This window comes from Squalius cephalus (assembly GCF_949319135.1).
Source record: "Squalius cephalus genome assembly, chromosome: 16".
NCBI classification, from domain to species: Eukaryota; Metazoa; Chordata; class Actinopteri; order Cypriniformes; family Leuciscidae; genus Squalius; species Squalius cephalus.
Genome location: NC_137137.1, coordinates 34,626,206 through 34,643,064, shown reverse-complemented (window position 1 = coordinate 34,643,064; position 16,859 = coordinate 34,626,206). Strand labels below are relative to the sequence as shown.

Below are 16,859 nucleotides of genomic sequence, written 5' to 3'. Positions count from 1 at the left end.
TGTTGCCTATTATGTGAAATGTCGAAGTTAACGTTACTTGGTAAACAGGTGGAACAGAGTGAATGCTTGCGCGGCCGCGGTAACGGTAGTAAACCGCGTTCGCAAAATCAAACCAAATAAGTTACGTGGAAACAATGTAGAAATGCGAACGCAAAAATATATATTTTGACTTACCGTATAACTCATTTGAACAATTTTCCATCTTCTCAAACTCTAAATCCCACTTATCGTCACAGGCGCAGATTAGATTATTCAGATGACAAATTCTTCCATCCATCTTCATGTAACGTTAATGTCGTCCATTTTCTGCTGCGCCACATGCAACTAATGTTTGAAACACGAACCGAAGCTCACAAAATCTTAAAAATTGCTCACAGATTCGCAGACACTGTTTATCTTGATAACATGAATGATTATTCTGTTCAGTTGAATGAATCTCGCTGACAAATCAAGTTTGCCTGTAGTAGCTACTGTCTGCTCGCGAGTCGCGTCATTTGAACTGAATAGGGGTTATGCGGAACATACTTCCGGGTTCTACAAAACGGGTATAACTACTTCCGGTCGTCAGCTACTGAGGTAAACACAGCATAGGAATGGCGACCTTTTATAGCCGGTGTTTACAGGAGCTACCCATTCTATCCATTTCAGATGTACATCGTATTGCCAAACGGACGTCCAGAGCCCCGAGTACTTCGGTAGATAAAGGATTTAAGTTTTTACGCCTCCTCATTTATTCATGATTATGAAGGTATGTAAGTTAGTATATGTAGCTTTTGCTAATGGCACCCGATGTAGAGTTAGCTAACTATCAGTAAGTTAGTTTAGACTTGTATGCTATCATAGTAGTTTAACCTTTTATATTTGCTTGCAAACGATTAAAACAATCAAATTTATACTGCATTTAATTTTTTTTATAAAATTTTATTTTCTGATACTTAAGCATTCGTGACATTTTTATTAAAACAGAAATAAGAATTGTATTCTAAAAAAAGCGCAAAATAAGTTACCTCAGAGATAACCTACCGCTGCAGACGGTAATGCAAACCGGAAATGTTTATACCCGTTTTCCGGTTCGAACGTTCCGCATAACCCCTATTGAGCCGCGCGAAAGAAATCAATCCCACAATGCAATACCTGGAAAATAATTCGCGATTTCGTATTTTGTTTTTGACCCTCTGAACTTACCGTTGGACGGGCAAAACTTGGTGATATTAAGTTGTTTGAGCTCAAACACATAATTACAATAAGATAGGCCATTAAAAAGTACAGTTTACTCAGAATTCATAATTAATGTAAAGAAATGACACATGTTTAAGTAATAAAAACTCAGTTTGTGTGAGTAGAAACTACTGATTGTACTTAAAAACTCAATTACAATAAGAAAGGACAAGAAAAAGTTCAGCTTAATCAGAATTAACAAGTAATGTCAATAAATTAGACACATTTAAGTAATATGAACTCAACTCTTTGAGTTGAATCAAAATCTGGGTTTACAGTGGTGAGTGTTTTAGCGCAATTTTCTCACCTCATGGGATCACAACACTAAGAGATAGTAAATCTTTTCCTGGATTTTTTTTGTGCGTTCCCGAGATTAGACCTTCCTTAACATAATGCCGAAAACCCGAAGTCTCTAGGTGGTCTGGTTGAGGAGTAGATAGAAGTACAAGATTGGTGCGCACAGACAGAACAGAAATCATGAGTTAACAATCGCAATTTGTCCGGTGGAAAATTGCGCTAAAAACAATACTGTGATAAAAGGTGCTATATAATATTACGGCATGTAACCTGAATTAGATTTTTTTCTGATTTTTAAAAATATTTTTATAAGCTTTTTGTTTTGTGATTTCATGTTTGAAAGAGTTTCAAAGTATACTGTGAGATCAATATTATAAAAGGTAATATATGAGGGTTTCTTTTGAGCTATTTTTGCGTTTTAGAATATAAAACTTTGCCAAAATAACTAAGATTAATCATATAATTTTGTTTTTCAAAGAAATATGGGTTTTGAAATTAAAGAAAAATGTCATGAGGTTCTAAATTAAGAGTTCTGTTGAATTTGTGTCATGTCTATTTTAAAGTCAGTCCAAAAAGAAACAGAAAAGGGGCAATACAAAATGAAATGGTCAATATCTTCAAATTATGTGTTATTAAAAGTACATTTATCACAAACGGTATGAATATATTTACTAATTTACAGGATAACATCTATTAATAATTTTGTAAATGATTTCTTTTACTTTATTAGAAATAACATATTTATATGGTAATGCCAAGATATACAATGAGGTTTAAGTCATTTTGATTTACATAAAGGATTGGATCTGACATTAAAGGAATTTCTTATAAAACTGTTATTAAAACGTTTATCAAAACAGGAGAGACCATTTACAAAAAGTTGGGGATTTTGTAAGATTGTTAATAATATATACATTTAAGAAATGGATTAAGATAATTATGCCATTGGGGATAGCCTTAATTACTGTTTAATTATTTTTCATTTACAAAAAAAAAAAAAATATATATATATATATATATATATATATATATTGAAATAAAATGAGGGGAATTGTCATCATTATGTTAGTTTATCTGTGTAAGCTGTGTTCTATTATTATCCTCGTGTGTGTTTGCTTTATAAGTTCATCTCTCACATTCATTCTCTGTTCGGTCTATGTTGTATTTAGTGTGTGTTGCCCGTCCTGTTATTGGTATTACCCTCATTAAACTTTTCTAACTTTTCTACATTCTCCATGTACAACGACTTCTTATTATGAATGATATCACCATTGTTCAAATAAAACACCAAAACTGTGTTTGTACAAAAGTGAGCAGAACAGGAATGTTTGTGATAATTGGCCAAAGCAATAGGAAGTTTACCAGTTATTGAAGGACATTGCAACAAAAAAAATTAATAACCGAAGTTAAAAAAAAGGGACGATATTTTTAAGCCAATTAATTTAAGATTTGATTGAAAATAGTCAAGTTAAGAACATTTAACCCACCATCAGATAATTTATCATCAAGGACACTTTTCTTAATGTTATGAGGTTTGTTTCTCCAGATGAAATGAAAGAGTAATTCCTCTATTGTGAGCATTTCTCCTTTGAGGAACTAATGAAGAGAGAAGAGCCGATCTCCAAATACATTCTGCCTTACTCACTATTCTCCCTGAAATATAAAGATCTCTTGTTAACCATGAGTTATATTTCTTTTGCATTTTTCAATAACAGGCCTGAAATTAGATTTGACCATTACATCAGTGTTTTTAGTGATTTTAATTCCCAAATAGGCTACCACACTTTTAACAGGAATATTACACAGTGGATTGGTTGTTGTCTTTAAGTTGTAGGATCTAGACAAATTTAAATTCAATCTGGAGAATTTTGAGAAGCTATTAATGGTATTCAAAGCCAAACCTCAGTACTATCATCAGGAGAAATTGTCGTGTCATCATCAAGTTGCGATATTTGAATTTGTCTTTCATGGATTTCAATACCTTTTAAAGGGTGTTTATCATATTACTCAACACTTGAGCAACAACTAAAAACAGGAATGCAGAAACTGGACAGCCGTCAGATGCCTCGGTTTATTTTAAATCTGGGAGATGTTCCGTTAGCGAGTTTAATAGAGTTATTACTGACATAGTCAGTACTTTTACACTTTTGATGAAATATTGACTGAAACCAAAGAATTTTAAGGAATCAGATATAACTGTATGGCTGACTGTATCAATAGTTATAGAGTAGAAATGATCATTTGTTCATTGAAATAAATGGATGTAAAAGCTCTTGCTGATCCACAACAATGTTGAATGAAATAGAAATACTTAATATAGAAATACTTGATTCAGATGTTTATAAATCTGATCCTCACAACAAATGATCAGTTTCTCTGCGACTCACTGAAATCTCTGACAAAGTTTGACTAATAGTGATAATCCCTTGAACTATGTGTTTTAAATAAATAAATAATACCTCTGTGATTATGTGATTTAATGTTCAGAGTAAAAGATGAAATGTTCGCGTATATAGCAAATTATATTGTAGCTTTCACATCACATTGTAAAATGCAGAGAATAATGAGGCAATTGAAATGCGCCAGTTTACTGCTTACTATTTGCACTAATAATAGGCCTATTACTAAATTAGTAAATATTAATCAAAAGATGACGGTGACGTGGGACAGCTTGTCTGACAGAACTGCATTTATGTGACGAAGCCCATGGGTTTGGACAGGGCAGCTCATCTCTGTTAGGATGTGAATGTTAGGATCCATTCACAAGATTAGTACAGTAAAATGTTCGGTCCTATAGAAACAATCTTTAACGTTAGTCTTGAACTTTATTAGTTCTGGTTTCAGAGTTCAATAACATCAAATCAATCAAAAACATCAAATCGCTGCTATTTCCCCCCTCAGGGACAGAACTGTAACCTAACATTTTTTATGTGTGTGTGTGTGTGTAGGGCAGGCCTATATTTAACTTTTTTAAATAGTATTGACCGGCTGTTTTAACAATCTAAAAATCGTTTAGAGTTTCCATCGAACAAACAGAACTGAAGGTTGTCCACCATTACAGCTACTTGGGGTGCGTTATCTCGTCTGACGCCAAGATCGACAAAGAAGTTGACAACAGGCTGGCCAAGGCAAACAGTGCATTCAGCAGACTATACGGGCATGTCTGGAACAACAACAACCTCAAAAAAGACACGAAGGTCAGTGAATACAAAGCTGTTGTGCTGACCACTCTCCTGTATGGCGCTGAGTCCTGGATCATGTACCGTCACCTGAGACTTCTCGAGCGTTTCCATCAGCACTGCCTCCACACAATCCTCAACATTCGTTGGAGTGACTTCGTCGCCAACACTGAAGTCCTCGAGTTAGCAGAGGTTACCAGCATCGAGGCCATGGTCCTCAAGGTACAACTTCGCTGGGCAGGGCATGTCTCCAGGATGGAGAACCACCGCCTACCTAAGATCGTGCTGTACGGCGAACTGTCCTCTGGCTACCGCAACATCGGGGCACCATGAAAGCAATACAAAGACTCCCTGAAGAAGTCCCTCACCGCTTGCTGCATCGATCACCGTCAGTGGGCAGCACAAGCAGCTGATCGCGACTCCTGGCGGCGCACAGTCCATCAGGCTACCTCCCTCTTTGAAGATGCCCGCAGGGCCAGTACGGAGGACAAAAGGAGAAGAAGAAAGAACCGTGTCCCCTCAGCACCTATCCTGGACCAGACCTTTACCTGCAGACGTTGTGGTAGGACCTGCCTGTCCCGCATAGGTGTTTGGTGTTTTAAGCCCCCAACGGCGCCTTCCAGGCAGCGAGGGGATGGGTAGGTTTAAGGTTGAGGGTAGGGTTAGCTGCCTCTAAGGAACCATTGGGGGCTTAAAACACCATCGAGCTCCCGCATAGGCCTCGTCAGCCATCAGCCTGTAGATGACGTGGATGTCCTTCCTAAATCTTCGTTTGCGAAGCCAAGCCATGATGATGATTTATAAAATTATTTGAATAAGTGTCATGTTTGTGATTTTCATTTGTCAAGTAGCCTGGGATCATGTCGAGACTTTGAAGCTGCATTGAGACCTATGATTGAGACTGACATTGAACCTTCAACCCGTTGGACCCCATTGAAGTCACTATATGGAGAAAAATCCTGGAATGTTTTCCTCAAAAACCTTCATTTCTGTTCGACTGAAGAAAGAAAGACATGAATATGCGATAGCTGAGTCTCTGTCAAGTCCAAGTTTGCCGTGAAGCTCTCCATCTCGAAAACTCCACGCCAATATTGATCCTTGTTTTATTTCTATGTTTTTCCCAAAGCTTGCGAATTTCTGAACTCGCAATTAATAATCGTGATCCATGATGACTGAACGACACCACAGCATCTGCAATATCATAGATATATATTGAAACGGCCGCTAATGAGGAATCTTTGTATATATATATATGGTTTCTCTATATATCTCTATGGTTTCTACAAGCGAAACCGAGGATAACCCGGATATTGATAGGCAACAATGACAAAGGACGAGCCATTATTTAAAACTGGAATTTCTCTGGATTTACAAATCCTTGGGAACTTTTGGGATACAAAACAACTGAATATATACAGTATATCACACTGTGCAAGTGGTGTTTGAATATTTTATTAAAAAAATCTTACATATTGTATCTATAATGGGACCTGCCACTGTTCATGTCATGTACACACGCATCACTGTGAATGACGTCACAATCCTATAAATAAGAGTGAAAATAAGAATTAAATAATTTCCTAGTTTTTGGAGTAAAATATGACTTGGAAATCTGTTGGCTCTTTTTGAGATTCATCCATTCACAGTATTGTTTAAAGTAGATATTGTGCAATTTATACTGCTTATTTAAAGTGTTCATACCGTATATAACTATAGCATGCAATAAAATGCGCTATAGATTTTACTCTTCAAAAAAATACTTGCTTTATATCCATCTTGACTCCAGTGACGTACAGCTGTTTTAGGATGAATCGCTTTACATGGTGAAGTTTCAGTCAGAGACAGGCAGGGTCACTCACTCTCTCTCTCTCTCTCTCTCTCTCTCTCTCTCTCTCTCTCTCTTCCCTTTTCTTTCTGTTTCTTTAATTTCATGATCCATCCACGGCTCTATTTCTCCTCCTCACACAAACACACAGACTCGGCCGTTTGTAATAATCACTCGACAGCTTGTTATTTTGCAATGACTTGTAAATGGTTGATGAATGCTCCACAAATATGGGAAACGTCAGAGATGGGAAAGGTTAATAGACAGTAGAAGTTTTCATGTTTTTTTTGATAATGAAATTCAATTCACTTCCAATGTATTTGTATAGTGCTTTACAAATCGCTTTACAGAGAACAGAAGAGTGTCGTAAACCCCAGTGAGCAAAACCACCATGACAAGGGAAAACTCCTGTTTCATGCTGAGGAAAACAACAAACTAGAATAAAAACTTTTCAAACAAACAGAATAAAACACACACACACACACACACACACACACACACACACACACACACACACACACACACACAAACAAAACATCCATAGAAGGACAACACCAGACCAAGAACATGAGAAACACTGGGGTATAATTACACTCAAGTGGAGATTGGCGAACAAGACACACCTGGGAACAATCTTGAACTATTCAGCAAGAAGAACTACAAAGGACTACAAAACATGGCACAGAACAGGAAATAACAAAAGTCCACACAAGACAAGGGGAACACAAGACAGGAATCATGACAGGTATAGTCTAGGGGCCTGTACCATGAAGCCGGTTTAGGGGGATAGCCAGGTGTGTTTCAGGTTAGTTTGCGCCAACCCTGGGTTTTAGGCACCATCCCAGCTAACAATTTTTGGTTCCCATAACGTTAGTTTTCGGTTCCCATAACGTTCTCAGAACGTTAGTTTTTGGTTCCCAGAACGTTATTTTTTATGGTTTATTTTTAGTTAACTAATTGTTCACTAATTGTTGGTTCATATTAACTAAAGCTAACAAAATGTCTCTAAAGAGAGAGTTGGCCATATGAGTATAAAATTAATTTTAAAAGTTAAGGAATCTTAAACTGGTTCAAACTAGGCTACTGTATTGTATATGTTTGATTTATGTTGAAGTGTTTGGGACATGGATTTTAATGGTGAGCTTTTTGTTTATGTATTAAGGCTTTCAAAGTATATCAAAATTTGAATTTAGATTTATTGCGGTTATTGGATTTTAAATGTAAAGAGTTATCGGTATCGGTTATTCAACTGACTTTAAGCAGTTGCGTGACATTCATGTTAATACTAGGCACAAATGGCATTATAACACCCCTTTCATTTGCCCTCCAGGTGGGCGTTCCTATAATGGTGTGAGTCGTGTGACGTCACGTGAAAACAATTAATTAACCGTCCAGTGAATATTTTTAAGTTAAATAAATTAGTTTACTTTCATTCACACATTGAAAACTTGCCAGCAAAACCTTTACAAAACTATCAAAATCTCTTATATACACATAAGATGTGATTAAAAGCCTAAACTTACAGCTCAAGTTAACCTACCTCTAGCTAGTAACAGTTAAAGCCCATGGTGCAGGTTTTTTTTCTTCAAAATTAATATAACCTTGTATGAAAATACCATATGAAAAGTAAATGCAGGATTAAAAATTGTTTTGCAATACATAAGGGCACAAATTTAATAGAAAACGTGACAATTTCCTTGACCGTGTTGAAAAACCGCTTTTTTTTCATATGACGTCACGACAGGGAGTCGTTTGCCGGCTCTGCGTGCGCTCAGTGCAGAGTAGGTTGGTATTCAGTTGGAGCGGTCATGATTCAGTGTGTTTTCTGTGCTTATTGTATTTTCAATTAGTCATCGTCGTGGTAAATGATTGTGAATTATGGCCTGTCAGGACATCGAGTCCACAGGTTTCCGAATAAGAAAAAGGACGGTGCGATCTTCCGTGCCTGTGTGCGTTTTGTGCCGGGTAAGAGACGGGACTTCACTTCTGCTTTGAAAAACGCGGTAGTGTGTAGCGTTCACTATAGACCGAATGATTATAATCCCGGCGATATGTGCACACTGTCCCAGCTCCTTCATCGGGTCGCCCGGTCCGCCGTCAGCATGTGGTTCGGCCGCCGGCGGGAAACATGACGCTCACGGATCCGTCAGAGATCACTTATTGTACATCTGTTTTACAAAATGTGCCTTGTCTTAATTTAACTCATTAACATATCCTACATAAACTTGTAATGTAATGCATTTATGTGTTTGTTATTAGTCTGCAGCCGACACTTATTATTATTATTATTATTATAAATATAATATATTATGTTCTATAATTCATTTCCAATCTGTACAAACTGACTTTAATGTTTGTGTTGGCTGTTTCTACATATAAAGTTTTTATACAGTAAGACAGTTGTGATTGTGATCATTTTTTTTTATTCACTGTCACCAAATGGTAGCCTGGTAATACCAAACTCTGCTACTTCACTTTGCTTCGTAGACAGAGTCTGGAATGGCATAATAGAGAAGTGTTTTCTCTCTTGCTAGGGGGCGCTTGTCTGAAGTTTAAAATCATTGGTTATATAAGCCAATCACATGACGTTTGGTTATGGCGTGTGTTATGCGCATGCACAGCCGCATCTAACTTCCACTGTAAACACATGTATGATGCGAAAACAAAACCATCGAGCGAAATACCGGAGTGAACATGGCTGTGAACGACAGATTATGTGAAGTAAATCTACGCATCCACGGTACAATCAGTGTCTACGTCACGGCTCTCAGCCCGCCCTCTGTTCGTTGATTGGCCCGGCCGTCCGAAGGCCGATGGAAAACTGAAAGATAAGCTGCTATCTCAGACTGACTACAGAAGCGAAATGAAATTGAGCGGAAGTAGGAAGTCTGACGTAGTCAGGCTAACCAAATGGGTCCATTCAAAGCCTTTATAAAGTCCCTCTTCCTCTGGAAACTGTCTCCTAATGGCTGACACACACAACACATGCAGGTAAGGGTCTAAATACTAGCTTTGCTATTGCCTGATACATGATGATAATAATCTGTACAGTATTGTGATCTGAGCATAGTGTAATACATATCGTCGGCTAACGTGAATACATCTATAAGCTAACACTGTTCTCTCGCCCTGTTCTCCTCACACCACAACTCACCGTTGTTCTGTCTAACCCTGGCCTGTCCTGCTCACTTGGCTTCATATCAGGCTCATAATTATATGATATCATCATATATATCAATTATATGAATTATATATATCATACGAGTAAACATTTAGGTTACAATTCCCCCAGCTTTCCGAGCTGTCATTGCGATCCATTGCTTTCCTAACGTTTACTTTGACCGCTCTCCCTCACGTTACGTCACTTCCGGTTTGGCGGTTTTCAAATGCGGAAGTAAAATTTTCTCACAAAAACGACTCCAGAAGCCTAAATAGCGTTTTATAAGTATATGTTTAAATTTAAATCTAGTTCCTACATTATTTTTCTATACATTGGCTTACTGGGTACTCTAACCTGCAACATGGGCTTTAACTGTTGAGAGATGCTAGCGGACTTTTCCCAAAGACACTAAATAATTTCTATGAAGTAAATATTCAACGGAAGCGTGTCATATACATGAAAGAATGTGTCAGAAGCATTTGTATGTACTATTTGTGTAAGTTTGGGGACTAAACTTACCTGAAAGTAGTGAAAATAGCAGTGAGAGACGGAGTTACTGCTTGTGTCAGTTGAGCTGCCGCCCCGTTTCCATGGTAACGCCCTCCGCTTCAGTTCAAATCATAGACGGTATAAACTGGACACAGCGAACCCATAGGTTTCAACAGAGAAAAGTGAAGCAAATTAGAAGCACTCACTTCCTGATGGCTGAGCGAACTGCACACCCATACACAAAAGAAATGTATTTGAAATATATTTTCAGAATATATTTTTGGAATATATGCAAATATTTGAAATTGGCCCAATAAATATATTTTAGTTAAATATATTTACATATATTTAGAAATTTAAAAAGTCAACATTTTCACAAACAAACAACACATTTTCAATTTATTTTTTAGATAGACCATTTCAGCCGTGGATGTGGGCATGGGAGAGCAGTGCTCTACTTCACCCACCCACATTTTTCCTACTGGTCGGGAATCAAACCAACAACCCTTCAGTTACAAGCCCAAAGCCCTAACCAGTAGGCCACGGCTGCCCCTTTACTGACTTTATTGGCCTAAAACAGGGTTCACCAATCTTGGTCCTGGAGAGTTTAACTCCAACCCCAATTAAACACACCTGAACCAGCTAATCAAGGTCTCATTAGGCATACTAGAAACTTTCAAACAGGTGTGTTGGAGCTGGTTGGAGCTAAACTATGCAGGACAGCGGCCCTCCAGGACCGAGATTGGTGAACCCTGGCCTAAAATGACAATTTTATGTAGGAAACAACACACAAAATGCAGAGTTTTTTTCCCCTATTTTTACAGAATTTAATACAGTTATTTAATAGTGTGTGTGTGCAGTGTTAGACACTGAGTTCTATCTATTGTTTAAGTGCACTTCACTGTTGGAGTGTCACTGTTATACTTGCATCATAAATATTGTGCATATTTTCAATATTTAAATGACTTCAGGAAAGATGTCAATAAAACAACAATATAATAATTGCACTTAGTGTTAGGTACGTGCCACCTAATATGGCCTAATAGTCCAAGGAAAGCAACTATCTGTCATTTTACATTGCAGTCATTTAAATGTAAGTACAGTATTTATTATAGCTGTGTGTCATAATACAGTAGTGAAATATGGCAGCCTACTGTTGTGTATTGGGGAACAGGTAGAGGAATTATATGATCAAAATACATTTTCGACCCTTCTTTAGCAAGCTAAACATTTTATGACCATATATTTTGTCATATATTTTACATTACATGTTATAAATGTAAATATATTTCACACTTAGAATTTAGAATTTACATAAAAGTAGAATTGATGGAGGGAATTATTTGATAATCAGATAAAATATCTTGAAAACTTTGGTTTGTTCCATTTGTTCCTATTTTAATAAAACCTGTTTAATTATAACCTCAGTGATCTGAGTACATGGTGTTCCACTCTTAATGACATTTCTTTATTTGTATTATTTTGTCCAGATTTTCATAGTATTTTATAACTCTCTGTCTGTACCCTTATAAGACATGATACAGATATATAATATGTATATAATATGCAGCGTTTGGTCCCTGATGTGCCGTTCAGTGACAGGGCAGTATGTGCTACTTAGTCTTACAATTGATTCCAGTCAATTATGCAAAATAATAACTTAAAAATAACCATTAGTGAACGTTCTCTATAAGTTGTTTTTAGGTTATTAAAAAAATAACCTTCCAGCAACGTTCTGGAAACGTTATTTTATGGTTGCAAAATAATAACTTAAAAATAACCATTTGGGAACGTTCTTTATAAATTATTTTTAGGTTATTTAAAAGTAACCACCCTGCAACGTTCTGGGAACGTTATTTTATGGTTACATACAAATAAAACCAAAAAAGAACGTTCCCCTAACGTTAGTATTTGGTTCCCAAAAAAAAAACCAAACAGGAGCCAAAAACTAACGTTAGGGGAACGTTCTGTGTTAACTGGGATGAAAGTGGTTTGGCTTTCAGCGTGATCATCGCCATAGTGACTTACGCTCCATGGTGTCCTGGTCCGGGTCAGGTGATGTTCCAGGTGAGAGGTTGCAAACCGAACTTGGACCAATCAGCTGTGAGCAAAGTGTCACATGTCTGATGCGATCACTCCACTTGTTTCCACTCTAAGATCACTACACAGCAAATTACTTTTAAAGACAAAATATCCGGCTTTTTGAAATTCTTATTTATCACAGACTTCCTGTTGACGAATGCGCATGCGTCGCATCTGAACGCGTTGTTGTCTTTGGAGCTCCATCGATTTGATTTATAATTCTTGATTTTCTCTTTAAACTCACTTACAACGAACATTTTCTACTTTTCCTCACCTCATAGTTACAACGCGGACTGTTGAGCAGACGCGTCTCAAGCCTATTAGTGATCCAACATCGGATACTCTTATAGGTTACTCCTGTGGATCACGGCTTCTCCACACTCACTTACAAACAAACATTTTTTCGCCTATCGTGCGTCTACTCTACACCCGTACCCAGTGTTGGGGAAGTTACTTTTAAAAAGTAGTGTTTGCTCGTTACTCGTTACTTTTTTAAAAAGTAATCCGTTACTTTAGTTAGTTACCCCGTTTGGAAAGTAACTTTTTACGTTACTCGTTACTTTTACGTTACTTTTATGTTGCTTGACTTTGGGCAGAACCCAATATCTGTTCCTAAATATGTAGACATAAAGTTATACAATGGAGGACATAACAGGTAATTATTTTGTGCTCTTTATTATAAAAAATAGTACCAATTTCGAAAGAAAAAAAGTCCTTCTCATTGGCGCTGCTGTGTGCGGCAACTTTTATTCTCAGCCGGCTCTGCATCATGGGGTAGAGTGCGACACTCCGCGATGAGCAGCTCGCCCGCGTCACTTCTCTCCGCTCCGCTCCCCCTATCCACCGAACTTTAAATTTCGGCAACAGCCAATAAAGCGCTCCTGCTCTCTAACACGAATCGCGAATCGCGTCTTGATAGCATAGGACAAAATGATATAGAAGACATAAGCTTAGTTTTCAGACATACGACTCACTCTATCAAGGGAGTAGGAGAAAAAAAAGAGATTTTGAGAGAAAAAAAATATATTTTGTTTAAAAGTACACATATTCAAGCTTTCTATATATTTCTCAGGTCTGTGAGACAAGTATAGCTTATCTGAGTTTCGTTTCATTTACAGTATGGAGACGAGCTCAGTTCACGCGCTGGTGCCGTCATGATTATTTTGCATGCTATATTTACTTATTTATTAAATTCAGGCAATTAATTGGTTGGTAAAACATTGATTAAAATTAAGATAAAATTAATACAAAACGAAATTCGTTTTAAAGAAAGTCTTTCTACAAAAACAAACTTAATAAAGTGGTCTAAATCATGTCTGCCCACTCCATTTATCTCCCGATATATTGCACAAAATTATGATCTTACTCATGCTTTTCACTTTTCATATAATCAACATAGATTAAATTTATTTATTTATTTTATTTAAACATAAATGTGAAACATTGATTAAAATTAAGATACAATTAATACAAAACGAAATTCACTTTAAATACAGGTTTTCTACAAAAACAAACTTAATAAAGTGGTCAAAATCATGTCTCCACACAAAAATTTTATTTTATTTAATTTAAACATAAATATGAAACTAATTTGTTTTCTTCAGTTCTCAACAGTTCTCTTCTCTCAAGCGTGCAGCTGAGGCAGTGTCGCTGTCAAATATATCCATGGGAAAAGTAACGTTGCGCCAAATTGAAAAAGGAACTACGTTTCGTTACCAAATTTTTAGTAGTAACGCGTTACACTACTTTTTACCCGAAAAAGTAGTTACGTTACTGTAACGCGTTACTTTGTAACGCGTTACACACAACACTGCCCGTACCACTAAAAAGACGGATTATATCCAAGACTTCAGTCATAAATTAGTATTAATATTGATAGCATCACTGGTAGCGTCGTTGCTAACTTACTGTCCATCTGTTAAAATGGCGAATATATCAGATGTAAGTAGTCTACCTTTTGGTGCAGGTGAGGACACATTTGAGCTGCACGCGGTGCAGTCTGAGCTGGAAGCTGTTGAGAAACAGATCCACGACCTTTTAGTGAGACAAGCCGAGCTGATAGACCGGCGATTGGCTCTTGAAACATCACGCGCCGATGCACACAAATCAGTGATTAACGTTACTAACCCGCTGACTCCGACCTCGTCTACTCCGTGCGTTTCTCAGCATTGGTCCCGAGCGCCGAGGTCACGATCAGCCATGGTCTCGTTCACTCCGGCTCCGACACGCCACCACGAACCCTGGGTGGTTCCGCAGCGGAGGACGCGGGCCAGGATCAGAGCAAGAATCTCTCCGACCTTCCCGGTTTTCGAGATCTCCACCCAGAAGCGTTTCTCCCCTCTTCGCGAAACAGAACGCGATGCTATGATCATCGGCGATTCCATCGTCCGGCACGTCCACGCTACGTTAGGTAAAAGTAAGGTGCGTACTCATTGCTCGTGTTTTCGATATCGCTGCGCGGGTACCCGAGATCTTGAACGGTGACGAGCGTGTCAGAGCCGTCGTGTTGCACGCGGGGGTGAACGACATCAGGCTGCGGCAGACGGAGGTTCTGAAGAAAGACTTCAGGAGCCTGATCGAGACGGTACGCAGCACATCGCCCGAAAAAACGATCATTGTGTCTGGACCGCTTCCCACGTACCGACAAGGGCATGAAAAGTTCAGTAGATTATTCACGCTAAATGAATGGTTAATGTCATGGTGAAATGAGCAGAAACTGCTCTTTGTAAATAATTGGAATCTGTTTTGGGAACGTCGTAGGCTCTTCCGTGCTGATGGCTTACACCCAAGTAGAATCGGAGCAGATCTTCTGTCTGATAACATCTCCAAGTCGTTAAATACCGTTTGACTAGTAACCAAAAGTCCAAATTACAGTCTCTGTTGCACCAACTTAATTGATATAAATACTAGTGTAGAACATTGCATAGAAACTGTGTCTATTCCTCGTTTAGTGACATCAAATAATAAATCTACTGCAGGATCTAGGAAAAATCTAATTGTTATTGAAACAGAAAATCTCGCTATTAGTGAACAAAAACAATTTCTAAAGCTAGGTCTTCTAAACATTAGATCACTCACACCTAAGGCAGTTATTGTAAATGAAATAGTCACAGACAATAGCATCGATGTACTTTGCCTTACTGAAACCTGGCTTAAACCAAATGATTATTTCGGTCTTAATGAGTCTACTCCTCCAGGATACTCCTATAAGCATGAGCCCCGTCTGATTGGTCGTGGCGGTGGTGTTGCAACAATCTATAGAGATATTCTTAATGTTACCCAGAAAACAGGTGACAAGTTTAATTCGTTTGAAGTACTTGTACTAAATGTTACGCTCTCAGATGTAAGAAAAAAATCCCTATTATCTCTAGCCTTGGCTTCCGTATATAGACCGCCACGGCCTTACGCTGATTTCCTAAAAGAGTTTGCAGATTTTCTCTCAGATCTATTGGTCAACGTCGATAAAGCATTAATTGTTGGAGATTTTAACATACACGTAGATAATCCAAATGATGCGTTAGGGGGCTGCGTTTACAGATTTATTAAATTCCTTTGGGGTCAAGCAAAACATCACCGGACCAACTCATCGTCTTAATCATACACTCGATTTAATTATATAATATGGAACCGATCCAACCGATATAGATATCATTCCACAAAGTGATGATGTCACTGACCATTACATGGTAACTTGCATATTTTGTACTCCTGTAATATATCATGCTGCGCCGCGTTATCGATTAGGCAGAACAATCCTTCCATCCACCATAGATAATTTTTCAAATTGTTTATCCGATCTGTCTCTGCTGCTGCCTGAACCTAAACAAACAGATGAACTAGAAGAACTAGCTAGCACTATGAGCACCATTCTCTCTGGAACACTGGATATTGTTGCACCCGTTAAATTAAAAAAGGTGAGAGAGAAAAATTAAAGCACCATGGTACAACAATACTACGCATGTTCTAAAGAGAGAAACACGTAATTTAGAGCGTAAATGGAAACAAACTAATTTAGAGGTCTTTAGAATCGCGTGGAAAGACAGTATGTCACGTTATAAAAAGGCCCTAAAAGCAGCCAGGGCTGAGCACCTCCGCAAACTAATAGAAAATAACCAAAACAATCCTAGGTTTTTATTTAACACCGTGGCTAGACTAACAAATAAACAGACGTCACCTGAACAAAATATTCCGTTACAGTTTAGCAGTAATGATTTCATGAACTTCTTCACTGAGAAAATAGAAAGCATCAGAACCACAATTGTAAACGTTCAATCTTCAACCGCGCCTTATAACTCAGCCTCAATTATCACCCCGCAAGAACAATTACAGTGCTTTACAACTATAGAACAAAAAGAGTTAAATAAACTTATCACTTCATCTAAAACAACAACATGTTTACTAGATCCTATACCAACTAAACTACTGAAAGAAGTGTTACCTGTAGTGGAAGAGCCTCTCCTCAATATTATTAACTCGTCTTTATCTTTAGGTCATGTTCCAAGAACATTTAAACTGGCAGTTATAAAACCACTCATTAAGAAACCACAATTAGATCATAATAACCTAGCAAATTATAGACCAATTTCAAATCTTCCATTTATGTCTAAAA

At 37.6% G+C, this 16,859-nt stretch overlaps 1 protein-coding gene across 1 annotated transcript in view; it reads left to right on the top strand.

The window, feature by feature from the left end:
* Nucleotides 1–16,859, top strand: part of LOC307173266 (interleukin-17 receptor C) — a gene marked incomplete at its 5' end in the record, with an annotated part of 390,000 nt that overhangs the window by 287,393 nt on the left and 85,748 nt on the right. The gene's annotated exons all lie outside the window — the stretch shown is intronic.